The sequence below is a fragment of the Hermetia illucens genome, chromosome 4 (genome assembly GCF_905115235.1).
Source record: "Hermetia illucens chromosome 4, iHerIll2.2.curated.20191125, whole genome shotgun sequence".
Lineage (NCBI taxonomy): Eukaryota > Metazoa > Arthropoda > Insecta > Diptera > Stratiomyidae > Hermetia > Hermetia illucens.
Window position 1 is genome coordinate 30,510,906 of NC_051852.1, and position 19,798 is coordinate 30,530,703.

Genomic DNA, 19,798 nt, shown 5'->3' on the forward strand with positions numbered 1-19,798 from the left:
TCATACAATAGTTTCGGGGTATACGTACTTCATTCAATAGGGCCATGAAGAAAACTGTGAAGGTTAAAGGTAAAATTTGATCGTGGCTCCTTGCAAAAATTTTTAACGAATTTTGAGCGAATGGAGCATGGTGTTCTGAAGTGGGGGCGAGGTCTTTCGGATCAAAATCAAATGGCCGAAGAGAACCTCTATATGGTGGCACCGGGATATGCTGTACTCACCATGGTTTGCTGACCGTGATGTAGTAACCGAATGCTCCAAAGGCCTAACTAGGACGATCAGACCCGAGTCGGGGGGTCATCTCATCTCATCATCTCACCGTGGGGTAAAGTCAACTCCACAGGTACTCATGTAAAACTACATAGACATAACTGTATATATTGAACTTTGAGGTTGACTATTATCTTCAAGGGGCAGATGTGCATTTACATATGAATCAGAAGTTTTGCGAACGCGTGAGGCTAGAGAGGAAATCCCGGGGTAAGAAGAGCTCATAGGTGAGCCCTTTTTATCATTGAAATTTCTGTTCCGTGCCCCCAAGAAAACTCCCCGGGAATCTCCCTTTTCACCTCACTCTCATTAGACATGCGAATGTGGATTCTACGAATCGAACAGCTTGGGATGAAAAGATGAAGTTGAACGAGATATCAATGCAAATTTTCTAAAAAGCTTGATTCATTTGAGTATGTTGCGCCGTTCAGGAATTGCGGCGTTGTAAAAATTTAGTGGGATACGGAATGAAATGAGGGCGAGGACAGAAACAATGTTTTTCCCTCATTGCGAGAAGATCAATGAACTGTAGCACTTCATAGAGTAGAAGAGGCAAACAATTATTCTATTATATATTAAGGCTTTTGAGGAGTGATTTGCCGAAGCAACAAGTGGGAAGTAAAGAAGAGAAACAGAATAAGACATGTAACAAAAAATCAAATGACTCCTTGGAATACCAACAAACTATCAGACGAAAGGCATGCTACTTAAAAAAATGAGCGAACGAAAGTGTCTACGAAAATTAAGAAGATAACACTGGTAGTTCCAGTATCGACGGGAATAGGAGAATCCAGTTATCGAAAACTGAATCGGGATTGGCGGGAAAATTAAAAAGGTGTTCTTAGTTTGCCTGCCAAACGGAATTTATTTGGCATTCGAAGGGATAAAATCGAGGACTAAAGGGGGTTAAAAAGCCTTTCTTATATATAGTCCTTATGCGAGTGAAATTTGATGGGTTTGCTCGCGCCTGTAGAAAGTCGCTACTAAGAATACGGACTATCTAAATTGATTCGGACAGAAGATCAAACCTAGACTATAATCTACAAATCTTCAAAATGCATTGAAAAATTGAGTTAAAAACATGAATTATTATTAAACTTAGATAGGCTGAGTAAATATTTTGAGGAAATGTAATGCATAGAGGAACAACAGGAGAAAACCTCAAAATGGTAAAAGACCAAGATTTGAAGTGCAAATTATTGAAGGAAAAGCTATATTCTGTCACTGTTAAAGATCATCCTCACCGTTATCGAAATTCTCTATTCTATATTATTTGAAGGATATCCAGAAGTTCAGTGTAAAGTAACATTTCCCCTCAAACACCCTTAGCTTCACAAATGAAAAGAACAACCAAACAACAAAGTCCTAATGCAGTTTATCCCATTGTAACCTGTATCTAGCTCGTGGCTTTCAGTTGGAGAAGAGTTTACCTATACACTAGGTTTACTTATTAAAGATATCATCATAATCATCATCAACGGCGCAACAACCGGTATCCGGTCTAGGCCTCCCTTAATAAGGAACTGCAGACACCCCGGTTTTGCGCCGAGGTCCACCAATTCGATATTCCTAAAAGCTCTTTAGTGTCTTGATCTACGCCATAGCTCCATCTTAGGTAGGGTCTGCATCGTCTTGTTTTTCTACCATAGATATTGCCCTTATAGACTTTCCGGACTGGATCATCCTCATCCATACGGATTAGCTGACCCGCCAACCTCAACCTGTTTCGTAATTTATCCACAACCAGACGGTCATGGTATCGCTCATAGATTTCGTCGTTATGTAGACTACGGAATCGTCCATCCTCATGTAAGGGGCCAAAAATTGTTCGGAGGATTCTTCTCTCGAACCCGGCCAAGAGTTCGCAATTTTTTTTTGCTAAGAACCTAGGTTTCCGAGGAATATATAAGGACTGGCAAGATCATTGTCTTGTACAGTAAGAGCTTTGACCCTATGGTGAGACGTTATACTTATTATAATTTCGTTAATATCATCTTCCCCGCTCAATGCTTATAATGTATAGGGTAATATCCTATTATTAACTTTACTTAGACTGGTATCAGTATAAAGGATATTTTGATGCCTGATTTTTCAAATTTTTGGCATCAGCAGTTTCTAAGACTGGGTCCGTGAAAGAAATGATCACTTTCCAGCCCCCAAACAGCCTCCTTTTGCATTAAACATCAGAACTGATACTAGCTTTGAAAAGTACTCATTTGATAACTCACATGACTATATTCGGTGAACAAAAAATTTGCATCCTCTTAAACTTGAGCGAGGGAATTCACAAGTTCCACCTTTCTACCAAATTTCGTGTCAATAGGAGAAATTGGTTTTAAGATAGTAGGTGATGGACAGACGGACCAACAGCCAGAGAGTAAACCGATTTGAATAGACAGACAGTAAACCAACCTTACGTGGAAACGTGGATTGGTACCCACGATGGAGCATAAAACCTGGGAAATGCCTGCTGAACCAACACCAACAGCTCTACTACCAAATCCTATCTCCACCTCCACGTGGTGACCGCTGGGAGCTCTTTCTTGACGAAAAGCTGCAGACGGAGAAGGATGAAGGCGAGTCTCCCGCGCCTAAAAACGGGACAAATTGTACCAACTGGTCCTCCAGGTTGGGGGTTGGGTAGGGCTGACAACCCTACACGGAAAACAACTTGTTACGAAGCCACAACAGGAGCCTCGGATAGGACGGATTTTAAAACGACGGACCCGGCAACGAAAAAGGAACAACGATTTGCGCATTTTCTCATGGAACGTGCGCCCCAGAGATGAAGCTGATAAGCATCTAGCCGATACCCTGTCCCAATATAGGGCTGATATAACAGCGTTGCAAGAGATGCGATGGACAGGGACCGGTTTCCTGGAGAAGAGCCACTACACCATATATTATAGCGGTCATCCAGTAAACCATGTGCTCGGAGTAGGTTTCTTAGTCAGCCAAAAAATGAAACCTGCTGTTATCGGCTTTGAAAGCATAAGCGAACGGCTATGCACTCTGCGCTTGCGAGGCAAGTTTAGAAATATAAGCCTCATAAACATTCACGCCCCTACAGAGGAGGCTGCAGAGTCGGAGAAGGATACCTTCTACGAGGCAGTAGAAAGAACCCTCGAAGCCTGTCCCAGATATGATATCAAAATCATACTTGCGGATTTTAACAGCCAAGTAGGGAAGGAGCCCGTATTCAGGCGATACGTTGGCTCCCATAGCTTACACGAAAAAACAAATGATAACGGACTGCGGACTATTCAATTAGCAGGGTCCCACGAAATGGTTGTTGGAAGTACCTGGTTTGCGCGGAAAGCGGTCCACAAACATACGTGGGCCTCTCCAGACGGGACCACTTTCAACCAAATTGACCACGTGTTGATCGAACGCCGCCACCTCTCAGCCTTGATGAATGTCAGAACATATAGGGGGGCCAATATAGACTCGGATCACTATCTCGTTGGCATGGTGCTCCGAGCGCGAATAACAATACCACCTAGAATCCCCTCTGACAATCAGGTGAGAGTGAACACTGAAGCCATCCACAACACAACCCTCCGCGACACCTATAAGAGGGAAATGGAGATGAAGCATCAACTAATGATCTTCACAACCACCTGAAGAACGTTATCATGGATACGGCCACAAATATACTTGGCTCCAGCCGCAAAAGGAGTCGGAACGGCTGGTTTGACGATGAATGTAAGCTAGCAACGGAACGGAAGAACGCCGCATACTGAGTAATGTTGCATTCTCAAAGAACGCGGGCACGTGCAGAGACTTATCACGAACTCCGTCGAGCAGAGAAGCGACTTGACAGATGGAAAAAGGAAGCCTGGGAGAACCAACAAGTCTGTGAACTAGAAAAGTACAGGGAGCAACCGCACCAGGCGCGGAAGTTTTACCAACAAGTCAGCAGGAGGAAGCCTTATACACCTCGATGCTCATCCTGCCGAGACAAAGAGGGAAATCTGATTTCCGACAGAATGGGCATATTAGAGCGATGGGTTGAGTACTTTGATGAGCTACTGAACAACCAGAACATCGGCGAGTTGGAGGTCCCGCCAACTGAAGACGACGGACAAATACTGCCACCACCAAGTTTAGGAGAAACAGTCCGTGCAATTCATCGGCTGAAAAATCACAATTCGCCAGGAGCCGATGGAATTACAGCCGAATTGGTTAAATATGGAGGCGACCAGTTACACCAAGTGGTTCATCAACTTGTGCTCAAGGTATGGGACAGCGAATCAATGCCTGACGATTGGCAACGAGGCATAATCTGTCTCATACATAAAAAGGGAGATATCACACAGTGCAGCAATTATAGAGGTATCACGTTGCTGAGTACCATCTATAAGATATTGTCCACTATCTTGTTAGGCCGGATAGCCCCATACGCCCAGAACATCATTGTCCCATACCAAAGAGGCTTCACTCCAGATCAGATCAGATTTTCTCTCTGCGGCAGGCGATGGAAAAATTGTTGGAATATGGACAACAGTTGCACCATCTGTTCATCGACTTTAAAGCCGCCTATGATAGCATAGCCAGGGTAAAACTATACGCGGCCATGAGAGAATTCGGTATCCCGACGAAATTAATAAGACTGACTAGGCTGACCCTGACCAATGTGCGAGGCCAGATAAAAGCAGCAGGATCACTCTCAAGACCATTCGACATCAACAACGGTCTACGACAAGGGGATGCGCTATCATGCGTCCTCTTTAACCTGGCCCTCGAGAAAGTGATCCGTGATGCTGAGGTGAATGCAAGAGGTACGATCCTCTTCAAGTCCACACAACTACTGGCCTATGCTGACGATATCGACATCATGGGAAGAACCACCCGAGACGTACAAACTGCCTTCATCCAGATCGAGCAGGCGGCGCGAGATCTTGGGCTGCACATCAATGAAGGCAAGACAAAATATATGGTGGCAACGTCAGCACCGAAGACGAATCAACCAACAACATCAAACCGCACTGGTCAAACACAAACACGAACAAGAATAAGGATAGGGGAATACAACTTTGAGACCGTTGACAATTTCTCCTATCTAGGGTCGAAAATCACAACCGATAACAACTACGATGATGAAATCCGCGCACGGTTGTTGTCAGCGAACAGAGCCTATTTCAGCTTACAAAGACTGTTCCGCTCGAAACGTCTCACCATAGGGTCAAAGTCCTTACTGTACAAGACTATAATCTTGCCAGTCCTCATGTATTCCTCGGAAACTTGGGTTCTTAGCAAGAAAAATTGCGAACCCTTGGCCGCGTTCGAGAGAAGAATCCTCCGAAGAATTTTTGGCCCCCTACATGAGGATGGACGATTCCGTAGCCTACACAATGACGAAATCTATGAGCGATACCATGACCGTCCGGTTGTGGATAAAATCCGGCTCAATAGGTTACGGTGGGCGGGTCACTTAATCCGTATGGATGAAGATGATCGCACCCGGAAAGTCTATAAGGGCAATATCTATGGTAGGAAAGGAAGACGAGGCAGACCCTGCCTAAGATGGAGCGATGGCGTGGGCCAGGACGCCAGACAGCTTTTAGGGATATCGAATTGGTGGACCTCGGCGCAAAACCGGGATGTCTGGAGTTCCTTATTAAGGCAGGCCTAGACCGGATACCGGTTGTTGCGCCGTTGATGATGATGATGATGATGAAGTTAAAGAAGGCTTTGTCACCATTTTTCTCTGAAAATTTTCCGGACACTTCAATTGCACGATAATTAGTTTGTCAATTGAAATATCTGGAGTTATTTGATTAATTAAGGATTAGCCCTGATTTTTCCTAAATTATGTTGAAGAGCTATGATGGGGTGTTCCCAAAATCTGTGTTCACACTCCGATAGTCTAGAGATTTCCAGACTCTCTTGGATGTCCAATAACCGTGTTTCTTTACCGTTTGTAGCATCTCGTAGTTATCAATTGTGATGTTACAGTTCCTGCTTACCATATACTTGACTATGACGATTCGACGAGTCCTTCCCTTCTGATCCTGGTGGCCGCCAGACTTTTAGTTTGTCCAAAGTAGACCTGGTCGCATTCTGGACAATCAATTTTGTATATCCCACTCCTCTCATTCTTTTGCAGGCAGTCTTTTGGGGAACCCAGTTTTTGTTTTAGCTGTCCTTTCCTGCTTTTAGGCATCGGTACCAGGTTTGTTTTCTCCATTAATTTTCTAATGTTTCGCGTTGCCCTTGAGTAGACGCAAGGGAATCTATTTCTGACCTCTGAGTTTTCTTGTTGTTGTCTGTCGATGGATCATGGAGTTGAAGGGGGTCATTTTTTGTGATCAAGATTATTTTGATATCCAAAAATGGCAGGCAATGGTCCACTTTCATCTGCATTGTGAAGATAACATTCTTGTGGATGTTGTTAAGGCTTGCCAACATGGAGGTTGTATCTTGTCTCTTAACCACGGCTAGGACATCATCCAAATATCTTACCCAAAAATGAGGGACTGTTCCCTCCTTGCCCATCCTCTCTTCCATTTTTTTCATGAAGATTTCGCTGAGTAATGGTAAGAAGGGGTTACCTATTGCAACTCCTGAGGTTGGCTTGTAGAATCTACCTCTGAAGTTGAAATAGGTTTCGCTCATACATAGGGAGGCCAGTTTAACCGAACCTTCTCTCTTCAGAAGGTCTTCTTCCATATGCAGAGCGCCTCCTTTACAGGGAAGCTGATAATAAAAACAATAGAGTTGTCCCAATAATCTTTTCATTTTCTTGAAACACAGGGGAACCAAAAAGTTCAACCCTGCAAACCACACATGGTGGTACCTTTTTGGTCACTTCGTCTTTGATGTGGAGTCAATGATGCCGCCTTGAAAGCTGTCGAATGGTGATTGGCCTCCACTGTATAGCGTAGAACAGTTGAAGATGAATTTAAATTTCTTGAAGAGTTTTAGCAAGAGATAAGTATAGAATCATGGGGAAATGATTGATAATCACTTTATCGTAATGCATTCTAGTAAGGTATGCTTGTATAGCAACCGTTCAAAAGTATCCAGGGTTTTGCTTCATAAGAGTGTTATTTAGCGGCAGACGTTCCACAGTTAAGGACTATGGGGATTTTAGTCATGAAGAGTTAGTTTAGAGATACCTTTCCATAAAGGTCATAATCATGGAACGATACCAGTTTAAATAAAGGCGTTCTTAATATATCCACATCTTATTCCGTTTATAAGGACTCTACACGATTACACTGTAAATTAGGTTCGCTAGTGGTTCCATTAACCAGAAGAAAAAACAAAAAGATTCTAATTTGTGGCTAAAACAGTTAAGCAGAGTACAGTACTTCCGGAACCGGTTGTAAAAGATATTTCATCTTATATTTGAAGAGGGATTTTCTTTTAGTTTCAGCTGATTTTTAAAGTAAGGGAATTCGTCTAGATTTCTTCTAATCAAACTTGGTTTATTTGTTAACAAATTACGTATGAACCATGTTAGCTTTATCATCTTCAAGTAGATGAATCCACTACAGGCTTTTCTAAATTGGCTAAATATTATGCTTGAAAATTGATCATTGATTTGAAATCTATATTCACCTTTCAGATATTTATTTTCCTTCAGATTTTAATATTATTTTCACTGTTCAAAAAATATTTTGGATTTAACACTTTTGAGTATTTAAGTTCACATTAATAAGTTGGCTATTAAAAAACTAAAGTTCTGCTCAATTTTTCAATTATTTCTTTAGAACACATTCAACCCTTCCAAACACTTGTCTGAACTATTCAACCACTTTCTAATTCAAAAAGCCACCAACCGTCGGCTATTCAAATACGCACTGATGTGTTTCAAAGCACTTTATATCCCGACACTGTCTCCGGTGACAGTTTGAAATCAAGTGAATCACAGACTGAAAATTTTAAAATCCACCCTCGATTAAGGGTTGCCCCCCTTGAACAGGCCGTACGAAGCTCCGCCGCGCTCCGGTCTTCCCTTCGTCACGACAATTCTGAAACTCCTGGAACAATACAAAGTTCTGAGCGCATTCTGGAGAGTTTCAACCGTACTACGTTTTCAAATCGAAGGGTGTAAGGACGAACGGTGGATGGATGCAAAGCAGGAACAAACTAACGAAGAGCAGAAAAAAATATGCAAAAGTCGGTAACGGATTGTTTGAGCCTTAAAAATTTTCAAATAACGCATTCATACATAGAGGGTGTATGTTGGGAGTCCTATTAGCGGTGGTGAATTGACGAACGGGAGGGGATGGCATGAACGGGCGGACCAGTGCATCCTTTTATTGTTGTTCATTGTCATGTTGACGGAATGTCGGTTTCCTTGCACTAAGGATTCTGTGATATAGCACAAGGCTTTTAGTGGGAAATGCTGCGGAGATGTTTCAGTGAAATAGACAGGATTTAAACATCGTTGGAAAGTTTTTCTTGTACGAGTAGGTATCCTTGTCCGCGATGCAGAGGAAGAGTTATGCCCGATAAATTGGATAGACGGTAAGTGGAAGCGTATCTTGTTGATATAGAAGTTATCTGGGGTATACATCAGGCATAGACATTCATTTGAATGGAGCAACAATTCCAATCTCACAATCGATTCACTATAGTTCGGAATTAATTTACTCCTGGTAAAATTGTGTACCCCGTTCTGGTTGATGTCCTTTTTATTCCGAAGTTTCGAAATTAATTTTAGCTAACATTGAAACTGCATGCCAATATTTCATGTAGCCCTTAACAAAATTAATCTTAAAGTAAGTCGGGAAACCGGAAGCTGGACGCTTCAGGTATGAAAGGTTTTGTGTATTTCTTTTATAAAAAGATTTCAGTGTGCATTTGTCCCATTAGTATGTAGCACGTAATATATGCATATATTATGTGAGAATATCCACTTTCAATTGATATTGACATTCAAAGCCTTGAATTTGCCCAGAAGCGACCATCCAGCTTTGGCCTATTATAACTTTGTCAGTAATAATGTGGCAGCAACGGTGGGATGACTCGCAGAGGGGCCGCTATATCCACACTTTGATTCCCCATATTGAGGAGTGGATTCAGAAACTACAAGGGGAGATTAACTACTACCTCATCCCTTTGCTTTGAATGTGGTTACGCACCTGAAGCCCTGCAGCATGTCATGATCCACTGTCAACGATTTTGCTTAGAGAAAAGGAATCTGGAAGACTCTCTAAAATTTAGCGTTAGAACTTAGAACGTCGTCGTGGGAAATATTGAAGTCGGAGGCAAACACACAAATGAACCCCATATTCAAAGGGATTCAGGCGGAACTTAGAAAAGCTTGCCGCTCAAGGAGGGCGCAAACAGAAGGCTTGGTCGTTTAAAGTGCAGTCCTCCTTGTGAAATAATGCTTTGCGGCGTTTTCGTGGGGATGGAAAAAGGAAACAGTGGGGGTGCTTTTAATAGGTGAGAATCTTACACACTGCGGCAACCTGACGCAACAACAAAGACAGGTTAAACAAGTCGGGAAACCGGAAGCTGGGCGCTTCAGGTAAGAAAGGTTTTGTGTATTTCCTAATATGTAGCACCTAATATGTTTACACAAAACCTTAAAAAGGAAATCGAACAACTATCATTATAAATTTATCACTTTGATTTTAATTTAATTAGGGCTAGGCGGCGTGTAGATTTGCTGCTTATCAGGGTGCTCGTCGATCGTAGAAACTGTGAATGAGAGCGGAGGCACCGTGGGGGAACAATTTAAGTACTTGCCAAAGCAATCTTCTTCATCGTTCGGCTGCAGTCTCCGCTGAGGTTCGCGACGAACCTGAAAGAACCTATATAGAATTTTTGGATATGGGTCCTTTAAATAGGCTAGGTATTCCCAGGTTCTAAGCATCTTCAGCAACTCTGAGGTTTTCACATGGCATAAACCAGGTCATTAGTCGGTGTAAGGAATTTAAATCATTTCTCATTATGGAAAAAAAGATACGGTGCAGCTCCCCACAAATTCATTACCTCCATAATTAGAGTAAAAGTCAATGCGCACCTCGAATTCGACCACATTCTGTCCGCGAAGCAGAAGGGATGCCGAGTTGGATCAACGAGCTGTAGAACAACTAGAAGCCAAAGAAATGTCTTTAGATGCTATATCGATTACGCCAAAGTAAAGTGATTAATCGAATTCCACAAGAAACCCATGCTCCAGTTGTGGATATGAAGGATCCTCTGCTGTCCGACTTGTAAAGCTGGTGCTGAAGCCGCATCGCTTTAGGAAGAATAAAATAAACGCACTGACTAGGCTGACCCTGACCAATGTGCGAGGTCAGATAAAAGTAGCAGGATCACTCTCAAGACCATTCGACATCAGCAACGGTCTACGACAAGGGAATGCCCTATCATGCGTCCTCTCTAACCTGGCCCTCGAGAAAGTGATCCGTGATGGTGATGTAAATGCAAGAGGTACGATCCTCTTTAAGTCCACCCAACTACTGGCCTATGCTGACGATATCGACATCATGGGAAGAACCACCCGAGACGTACAAACTGCCTTCATCCAGATCGAGCAGGCGGTGAATGGCACGAGATCTAGGGCTGCACATTAATGAAGGCAAGATAAAATATATGGTGGCAACGTCAGCACCGAAGACGAACCAACCAACGACATCAAACCGCACTGGTCAAACAGGAAGAATAAGGATAGGAGAATACAACTTTGAGACCGTTGACAATTTCTCCTATCTAGGGTAGAAAATCACAACCGATAACAGCTACGATGATGAAATCCGCGTACGGTCGTTGTCAGCGAACAAAGCCTATTTCAGCTTACAAAAACTGTTCCGCTCGAAACGTCTCACCATAGGGTCAAAGCTCTTACTGTACAAGACTATGATCTTGCCAGTCCTCATGTATTCCTCGGAAACTGGGGTTCTTAACAAGAAAAATTGCGAACTCTTGGCCGGGTTCGAGAGAAGAATCCTCCGAAGAATTTTTGACTCCTACATGAGGATGGACGATTCCGCAGCCTACACAATGACGAAATCTATGAGCGATACCATGACCGTCCTGTTGTGGATAAAATCCGGCTCAATAGGTTACGGTGGGTGGGTCACTTAATCCGTAAGGATGAGGATGATCCCACCCGGAAAGTCTAGAAGGGCAATATCTATGGTAGAAAAAGAAGACGGTGCAGACTCTGCCTAAGATGGAGCGATGGCGTAGGCCAGGACGCCAGACAGCTTTAAGGGATATCGAATTGGTGGACCTCGGCGCAAAACCGGGATGTCTGGAGCTCCTTATTAAGGCAGGCCTAGACCGGTTACCGGTTGTTGCGCCATTGATGGCATATTGCCATGGACGAAGACCGATCTGGAAAACGTCCAGCAGCGCATACGGACTACTATGCCAAAATTAGAAATGCATCGTTCAAATTCTGCCGCGAAATGGATGAACCTGCATCGGTACATCAAAGGTGGTGGTGTGGTTGACATTGCGGTGGTAGAGGCCTTAGACAATCTCATTTCTGACTGAATTGTTATGGCGCCGGTGCAATACACGACAGGCATAATGTCCTACTTGCCTCTCTCTCCAAATCCAGAGCCATTTAGCCAAGGCCCGTGACCCGGTGAGAGCAAGCATGTCACTAGCATAATCGAGGTGTTTCAGGAAAGATATCATGACCTATTGAACTTCTCGATGTTCTCCGGATAAGGCAGAATGAAGAATGTCATCGATCACAAGAAGAAATAATATCTGCGACAAGATGCAACCGCGGCCTCTGCTTTGGACTTCTAATTGCTGCGAAATTTTAACTCGACGCAGCACGTGACATTTTGCGCTATCATATGTCACTGTAATAATGGCTGCTAGTTTCTCAGGAATACATTTTCTACGTAGAGCGACCAGATACACTCCTGTTTACGCTGTCGAAAGCTTTCTCGAAATCCATGCAGAGCAGGTGAAACGAATATATGAACTCCACACACTGTTCCAAGATTATCGAGGGGTGTTGATGTGGTCAATGCGGGGTGATTTGCAGCGGGAACCAGCCTACTCTCTATTAACCATGCTTTCGAGATGTTCTTTAATGCGTCCTTAGGATTATTTTATCTTTGCGACAGCAGGGATCACGCAGATACCTTTCTATTTCGGAAAACGGGAATCTTATCGATCATCCTCTTCTTCCACTCACTGGGAGAGGTCTCGAATTCCCAGGATTTCCAGAGACTGCATGCGCAGCGATAAATACCTCTGCAGGGAAACCGTAAAATCTAGAGGCTTTACTCGTTTGAATGCATTGGCAGCCGGGATGATTTCTCTTCTGTTTGGAGGAACAGTCGTATGTTACGGTGACTAACCATTCCATCCACAAGAGGCGGAACTTCATCGGATGTGATACGGTTATATTCCTTCCACTTTTTCAGCTACTCGTCATCGTGGATGACAAGCCGACCATTAATGTCCTTCATAGGACCAAGGTTTGAGACCACATGGAAATTCTTTCGTGATGCTGTAGACACCTCTGAAATCATCGCATTCTACGACATCTTTCGCTTTCCTGCCCATCGCAATAGTAAATTCCCTTCTATTACGGTTCATACTATGTCGAATTTCCCGCGATTTTGGCCGATATTGGAGTTGGCCGGGTTATACTTTCCCTCCACTCGTTGCGGTCAACAAAACCTTGAATTCGTTTCATAACTGGCGTTCTTTGGATCGACGTATCATCGCACAAACGTCTCAAATCTAAATTTTACCGAAACGTCATTCGCCCTCTACAGTTTTGAGTGTTGGCAGACTATAAAAAACAATGGAAGTCATCTTGCGGTAATGGAGACGAAAATGTTACTTTAGACTAATGGTGTCACACACCTTGATCACATCCGAAATGAGGATATCCGCGATCGGTCTGGGGTTGCATTGATCGTGGAAGAATTGCGAAAAAAGCGTCTTTGATGTTATGTCATGTAATTCACGGTAACGAAAATTAACTTGCCAAGAATGGACTGAACATCGAAGTCGAAAGTAAGCACCCAAAAGGCGGACCGGAACTACGGTGGCTTAATACACTGAATGATGATTTGAAGGCCTCACAACTACATACAGATCAGGTCTTTGATAAAATAAAATGGCACAACCGATCACTACGAACCGACCCCACTTATGAACCCAAAAAAGAAAAATTCCTTCCGTTCATCGACCAGCTTCGTCGATCCCGCAATCAGTCAAATCCTATGGTACCCCCTTTAGGCGTGGCGTAGCATCCGAGGAAAGTGGATGTTTGATGGCGGTCCAATGCTCATCAATATTCTCAGACGGGTTACTTACTGTCCCTGCCGTCCCATCAGCAAGATAGTTCTCCCACTGTCAAACGTCATACAAGTGGTCGATGTTGAATTTGGTGGTCGCAGCTCTCCAACCACCCTGCGATAAGTGAGATAAGACCATTAGATGGTGATTCCTTTCGAGGCCGATGTCAACGCCTCTCTTGATACGCATATCCAGACCTTATGGTTACTTCCGCGCTCCAACAATGTGTAACCAATGACGAGACGCTGGCAACTGCAAAAATCTACAAACCTTCTAAAATTATCGTTATGGTCGCTAAAACGGTGCTTCCCTTTCACAAGTCGGAGCCCACTTTGACATCACAATCACAATGTCATCTTTAGGAAGTCTCTCAGGAACTGCGTATTGCTCGTAGAAAGTATCCTCCTCCACTATATCGGAAGTCTCCATCGGTGCATAGAACTGTACAACTGTGATGTCCCTCAACCTGGATCGGAATCTTGCAGTTGCAGATCAAGTCTGCCCAGTACTTGGCTTTCTAGAGTACAAAGGCAAACAAAAGAGTACTACTTCGCTTACGCCCTGAGTGTCCTGGAGGAAGCGAGTATTGTGGCACCGTATTATTTCAGGACAATGATTTTTTTTTAAATATTAGCAAGGCAAGGAAGGAAGGAAGGAAAACTGGACGAGATTATAATTATTGGTATTTTACAGGTCCCTTCCTTTCCAATCACCTTTTGTTGCCGTCTACTTAGCGATTCTTCCTTCCGACGGTGCTCATTTGCGATGATGAGGAGGCACGATTTCCATCACAGCTATACGTCATCGTGACCATGTTCTCGAGAAAAAGACTACATCATCCGAGGCAGCTCTAAAGGGGCAACGTCGACTTTAAGATTGCTCTTCCATATTTTGCACCACTCACCAAACTGCCATTTAATAGAGCAACATTTCGGTCCAGAGTACGCAACCTCATAACTGTGCAGTGCTCGGCATCAACGGAGATTTCCGGTAGAGAGCTGATATTAGGACTGTGATGGGTGATCTGAATGACAAGATTGGTTTTGGCAAAACTCTGCTTCAATATGTAATGGGGATACACGGTCTTGGTGCAACCTTAATGACCATTAGGAGAGGAGGTAATCACATCGTTCTAGAGCTCCGATACCATACCAAAGACCGTCAAGCTCAGCGTAGCTAAATATGAAGCTGTTAATCTCACAGATAGATGTAAAGCAAGACTATAATCATCTCAAGATTTACCAACGTGTGAGAAGCTTACTGACAGGCAATTTCTAGATTTTGTCCAAATTAAAAACTGACAAACGTTAACTGGCCTTGGTGAAAGTTGCTTTAGGAGGAGTGCGATTTGTAACTAGTTTTTAAGATTTGAAAAATTATTGTGAGCCTTTTAAGTAGAAAAGATATGAATAGAGATTTATGTGAAAAAATGTCCTTTGACGTAACAGAAACCTAACTTTTCTTCTCAAAATCTAAGTCCTCCCCAGCCTTATTGAGACATTTTTTCCACATACTCAACAATTCAAAATCATCCACTTCGCCAAAGAATTCACACATTACCGTGTTGCTTCTCCCCCATCACTTACAGATGCCGAACTGAGATGTCTTTATCCTGATGGTCTTGGGAAACAAATTCGTAATTGCAGTAACGACGAGGAATCAGCACTCGCTCCCCAGTAAAAGGGAGTCGTGATTCACCCACCTACCCCACAGATTTCCTCCATCCCTAAACGCGGAATCTTCTGCAGCTTCGTGCCAAGTGCTTATAGGTCCTTGGAATGTGCAACAACATGTGGTTGAGTAGTTACGATTCACACCGAAAGCGATACAGGCGATTGTGTCATCGTGGAGGAGCACAAGGATGGCAAGGACGAAGCGCTACATTGTGAAACGTGTTGTGTGCGCTGTTGATTTTCTCTAAATTGAGTCTTGCTTCACTGACTGTTGCCTCGTGGCTGGTGGCTGTTGATGTTATTCTGGATTGGGCACATATTGCACTTTAGTGGCTCGTCGAAAGGATACACAGATTTCCGACCATGGTGGATGGAAACGTTTAATATAGTGAAGTTTATATACCGAATATTTCTTATGGAAGAAAATTATGTTTATATTCGATGTTTTAACTTCAAATCGTTCAAGAGGTATTTAATATATGTACAGAGTGTCATCGAGGGATGAATAGAGAAAGATCCTGGGATAGCACAGGTTTCAAGTTTAGGCTGGCTCTAAGAACATTTGTCTTCATCAATTTTCTCCATTTACACTATGAAGGCCCTACTTTTTGACTTCACGTAGAAGAGGGCAGGGGATCGATGAAGGGGGGCCTTAACAAGTAGAAATCCATTCTCTAATAATATATGGGTCAGCGTCTTTTGGAGATTTTTACTTTCGGTAAATTTATGGAAAAAGATTCCTGCCTTGACTTTTGGCTCTTCTTACGACTGTGCGAGGAGCTTCCACTCCTCTTCCACTGTTTTGCTAAGCGTATTAAGCCTGTGAAATTCATCTTCTTTGGGAGCTAACGAAATTGACGTTACTGTGAACGTGTATAAAAAGTTTAGCAACCTTCTTGGAAATGTTGGTTAGACCATTGTTGACGTAAGACGATTTTCTTCGTTACGAGGAGGGTTTTTCTAAATCATGGGGGAGGTTCATTGGCTCATCTATAAATCCTGAGGGCCCTTCCATAGGGTACAGACCCCAGCTGGACCCCGACGCAAGGTTCAGTATTTTAGGTGCATTTTAACCTTGTGTGTGATGTGCTCCATAAGGCTCTTAATTGTTTGTGTACCTTAAGTCTACTACACTGGTTCGTACTCAATGGCTTTCCGACTGATTACAACTTTTGTCTCATACTTTCTGGGGCTTTTACCTAGAGGGATTTATTTATTAAATCAAAGTTAATACATAAAAAGTAAATTCCAAGTTACATGTTGTCCTCAGAAGGGAGAGCAAGTAAATGGGTTAACTTAACCTTACAACTAAAGAAGGAAACGAGCCAAAGGACCCAAACTGTAGGACGGTGTAGGGGGCATAGTATCGGGGTCGGAGAGTAAAAGTATGTAGATGTCAAGCTCCTCGAAAAAATGTCAGCACCACGTGTGCTACAAAACGCGATGTTGTATATAATATCGTAGTTGGCAGGGCAGTTCCTGAGACAATTACAGAGTTAGGAAAGGGTACACTTATCAAGGAAAATGCGGCGTTGCTGCAGGGAAGGAAGATTGAAGGTGTGGAGGCGTAACGGATGTCCTCACGGGGAAGGTTTTGTTTGAAAAGAGTTTCCGGGTGAATTTACGTTTCACGGCTTCAATAGCGCGACAGTCGCGGTTGTGGGAGGGGTACCAGATTACACAGCAATATTTAAAAATATTTCTGACAAGGGAGTTGAAAAGTGTTAAGAGGGGTAAATGGAGGTAAAGTCGGAGGAGGAACGTAGGATGAAATCAGACTTTCTGAAGCCCGATTGATGATGTCAACAAAGAGGGAACTAAAATGAATCAGAGTGAAATTATGCGGTGTTTCCAACGATTAATTAATTGAAGTAATAAAAACTTGTTGTTTCTTTTCCGTTGGTGTGGGTATTTTATTCTTGCAAATACCGATATTTCGGGAACCACTTGTTCCCTTCATCAGTGCAAACAAGTTTGCTCATCTGTAGACATTAAGGTTCTATTTATACTATTCTAAATCTATGATATTATAATTATGACTAAAAACTTATATCTAGGTCCTGAAAAAGAAAATAAATATTTTCGGGTGTGTTAGAACGTAGTAATCTTACTACACTCTATAGCCAACAATTAACCTTAACTGCTCAAAAAAGATCAAGTGTCACCTTCTCAAATCTGTCCAAACACATACAAAGGACATTGAAAAGGTTTGACATACAGCTGGTAGGATCAAGCCGTATCTACCAGCTAAAAACCCAGCTGGCGGGAGAAAAAGATCGAAAAACGGTAGAAGAGATGAGCGGCATTTATAAAATCGCCTGCTCATATTGCCCGAAGGTATATATTGGGCAAACAAAAAGATTGGCGACCACCAGATTTAGGGAGCACATGAAGGAGGCAGAGCTGGCTGTAAAGCACTCCCGAAAACCCACTAAATCTATGGTGGCAAAACATATGGTCGAATGCGGTCATAAAGTAAGCGCTGAGGACTTGAAAGTCCTAAAGCACTAAGAGAGTAAGGAAAGGATGTTGGGAAGGATTTAAGTGAATAACACATCCAGTGGCTAAATTTCAGTGTCAGCTTGTTAACTGAGTACTAACGAACCAAAGCAAGTAGGTTGGACTGTAAGAGAGCACAGTCCAGGGGAGACGAAACAGATGTAACTAATTTAAGGTCGTCAGACTACAGTAAACATGAACAGGTAAGGATGGAGGGGAGATCATTAATAAAAAGTAGGAATTTTATGGGGAAGGAAGAATTGTATCGAACCTTAGGGAACACCAGAGGAAGGAGAGAAAGAATGGGATGAGTGTCCATGAAAAGAAAGTCTGTTGGAACGGTATGGAAGATAGGAGGAAAGCGAAGATATGGTTGGGGGGGGAGGGGGGGGGCAAGAAATCAGTATAAGTAGGGTACCTACTCATCATCATAAACGGCGCAATAACCGATATCCGATCTAGGCCTGCCTTAATAAGGAACTCCAGACATCCCGGTTTTGCGCCGAGGTCCACCGATTTGATATCCCTAAAAGCTGTCTGACGTCCTGACCTACGCCATCGTTCCATCTTAGGCAGGGTCTGCCTCGTCTTCTTTTTCTACCATAGATATTGCCCTTATAAACTTTCCGGGTTGGATCATCCTCATCCATACGGATTAAGTGACCCGCCCCTCGGAACCTATTAAGCCGGATTTTATCCACAACCGGACGGTCATGGTATCGCTCATAGATTTCGTCATTGTGTAGGCTACGGAATCGTCCATCCTTCATGTTCGTGTTTCAAGTTTCCGAGGAATACATGAGGACTGACAAGATCATAGTCTTGTACAGTAAGAGCTTTGACCCTATGGTGAGACGTTTCGAGCGGAACAGTTTTTGTAAGCTGAAATAGGCTCTGTTGGCTGATAACAACCGTGCACGGATTTCATCATCGCAGCTGTTATGGGTTGTGATTTTCGACCCTAGATAGGAGAAATTATCAACGGTCTCAAAGTTGTATTCTCCCATCTTTATTCTTCCCGTTTGACCAGTGCTGTATGATGTTGTGGATTGGTTGGTTTTCGGTGCTGACGTTGCCACTGTATACTTTGTCGATTAAGGAGCGTCATTATTATACAGTATGCACCAACGGAGATATCCGATATTGTGTAGAAGGATGCTTTCTACGAGCAGTTACACGCTGTTCAATGAAAGCTTCCTGAAAGTGACATAATGATCGTGATGGGTGATCTGAATACTAAGTCGGAATCCGAAAACAACTTGCTCGGACATGTGATGGGGTATCTCGGCCTTGGTGACCGTAACGATAGTGGTGGTATGTACGTGGTTTTCTGCAGTTTCCACTGTCTTGTTATGTGACATGTTAAGGTCAATTGATCGGCCACTTCACGATCAGCAGTAGATTCAGGAGTTGTCTACTGGATGTGCGTAACGAAAGAGGTGCTGACATTGGCCTCGCGTCCGCTACTTTTCGCAGAGTTGGAAAGCTGCATCCCCCCACGTTCAACATTCACCGCTTGTATGACCCAGCCGTCACTTAACAATGGAAGAGCTACTTTGTTTATCGAACCGCAGATATACTGAGTAGCCCGGCTGAGAATATCGATGAGCAATGGGCCGCTATCAAAAATACTCTTTTTTTCAGATGCTACACGGGTCGTTAGTCACGTTCCAAAGAGACGTCATAAGATCTGATTGACTGCGAAATTTTCGGAATCCGAAACCTTCCCTAAAGAGTGGAAGAATGAGATGACCGTTAAGATTCCAAAGAAGGGCACCCGTTTCAGGGTGATAATTGGATGGTATCTGTGTACTCCTTGCAGTTGCAAAGATTATGGCAAAAATAATCCTGCAATAGATCAAAGAACATCTCTGAAACTTGATTGACAGGGAACAGGTTGGTTTCCGCCCCAGATCTTCCTGCGTTGACCATATCGAATCATTTTGGAACAGCGTACGTAGTTTTGATCTTTGCTGCACCTAATTTTCAGCGATTTCGCGAAAGCTTTCCATAGTGTGAACATGCTCTACGCAGGAGAAACATTCTGGAGAAACTGATAGCCATTATCAGAGCGACATATGATGGCGCAAAATATCACTTGTTGCAACGAG

General features: G+C 43.2%; 1 protein-coding gene across 1 annotated transcript in view; it reads right to left on the bottom strand.

The window, feature by feature from the left end:
- The window catches only part of LOC119653763, a 36,467-nt gene extending 28,033 nt beyond the window's left edge, over nucleotides 1–8,434 (bottom strand). Inside the window, exon 1 of the mRNA XM_038058744.1 lies at nucleotides 7,837–8,434. The gene's annotated coding sequence lies outside the window, so the exon portion shown is untranslated. The remainder of the gene's footprint in view (nucleotides 1–7,836) is intronic.
- Nucleotides 8,435–19,798: the final 11,364 nt, after the last annotated feature.